Raw genomic sequence first — 2,210 nt, forward strand, 5'->3', positions numbered from 1 at the left:
GGGCTAGGGTCTTGTCCAGCTTGTCCATTTTCCCTCCCTCTTGTTGGAGAGGCACATTTGAGTGGACAGCTGACAGCGAGGAGTGGAGCAAGCCACAGCACTCAGAAATACTTGTTTGCAATTGTAGGGATTTTTTTTTTCCTCCTCTCCTTTGCTGCCCTGAGCATGGCCCCTGCTGAGACAGCCCTGTGCTTCTGGCCCTTGTAGCCCACCCATACCCTCATGAAAATCCCTGCTGTCCCTGTCGCTCATTGTCCCCCAGTTATGATGCTGAGGTGAGGAACATTAACCCACGTGGCTCTACACACCAGCACAAGCAACCAGGCTAGGCTTCTCGCTGAAACGCCAAGAGGGAAATCGAGCTGCCTGTCTTCCTGGCGTGCCAGATCACGCAGGCTGCGAGCTCACACTCTCTCTGCTTTTCCTCCGGAGGCTGAAAACAACCCCACCGCAAAGCAGCCTACAGGTTGCCAGTTAGGGCACACTTCCCAGCAGCAAGATGGGTTCACACCAGGCTCCTCCAGTATGGAGAATTACACATAGGTCTTTCATTTTCCCTGCTGATTACTGTAGAGGCTGTAATAACCCCAGTAGTCAAGAAGAAACAATACCTCAAAGGGATCTTGGTTTCTACTGCAACGCTTATTTACGGATTCTATTATGTAACTAATTAATCCAGAAGAAAAAGCCACCATTGCTGCAGCTGTGTTCTTAAAAAAAGCAGCAGCTGCTACTGGATGTTGCAAACAGCCTCTTCCTCTAGCAGAGCATTAAGCAAAATCTGAGTACAGTACCCTGCACTCCCTGGGGGTAAGAAGTCAAATGACTTGTTTCTGGATCCCAACGGACTTGGGAATGAATTAAATGCGGAATCACTCAGCCTTGCCAACACTGGGCAATCACAGAGGCAGAAGAGCTGGGTCCTGCAGAGCTCTGGTTTTGAGTTCAGAGACCTACAATGAGCAAGACTCCTCACGTTTGGTATTTCAAAGCTGGGCACCCACTTGCTAGTGTCTACATTGGATAATCACACCTGTTTGCATACCCTGCCCTTCCCCTTCCCTTCATTTCTTCATCTGTAAAACATGTGGATGATCACATCCACATGTTACTGGAGAGTTACAAAAATATGGATCATAAGGCACCAACACCAGTCATAGAGCCTATCTAAGTACCCAAGATAACTGGCTTTTTCCAAGCAGAAGGTTAGATTGGGATGACTTTTTTTCAGCACAGAAAACACACTTTTTTCTTTGACTTCACTGATTTCTCTTAAGAGACAACTACCAAAAATCACTATTTTTTCTGTTATCTATGCCTGGCAACTTGTTACAACAGGTGGTTGCGATCAGGGGATCCATTGTAATTGGATGCTGTGGGTTTTAAAGGCATATGCCCTTTCAGCCGAAGAGGACAAGAGCATCCTGGGCTGCATTAGGAAGAGTATTACCAGTAGGTCAAGGGAGGACATCCTTCCCCTCTACTCTGCAGTGGTGAGACATCCGGGGTCATGTGTCAAATACTGGGCTCCCCAGTACAGGAGAGATATGGGCTTACTGGAGCAAGTCCAGTAGAGGGACAGGAAAATGATTATGGGACTGGAGTATCCATCATACAAGGAGAGGCTGAGAGCTGCAGCTGCTCAGCCTGAGGAGAAAGCTCAAGGTGGATCTTATCCACATGTATAAACACCTGACATGAGGATGTAAAAAAAGTGGAATGAGACTCTTCTTAGTGGTGCTCAGTGACAGGACAAGAGGAAATGGGCACAAATTGAAATACAAGAAATTCCATTTAAATATAAGAAAACACTTTTTTTACTGTGAACGTGGTCAAACACTGGAACAGGTTGCCCAGAGAGGTTGTGGAGTCTCCATCCTTGGAGAAATCAAAACCGAACTGGACATGGTCCTAAGCAACCTAGTCTAGCTGACCCCTGCTCAAAGCAGGGGTTTGAACCAGATGATCTCCAGAGGTCCCTTCCAACCTCAACTATGCCACAATTCTGTATTGCTCTGCCAATTTCTAGGAGCACAAAGGCGCTTGAGATAAATCTTTCAAAGTGTTAATTCAGCCAAAAGGCAAGAATCTTCTCTGCCATCTTGACAGAGAGAGAAATCAATTTATAAGACATCATTGTACTTAAAAAATAGTGGTCATAACTGCATGATTTCCCCAGGAAAGTAGGACAGGTATGGCTGATGTTTGTA

The sequence above is a fragment of the Aquila chrysaetos genome, chromosome 11, assembly GCF_900496995.4.
Source record: "Aquila chrysaetos chrysaetos chromosome 11, bAquChr1.4, whole genome shotgun sequence".
Lineage (NCBI taxonomy): Eukaryota > Metazoa > Chordata > Aves > Accipitriformes > Accipitridae > Aquila > Aquila chrysaetos.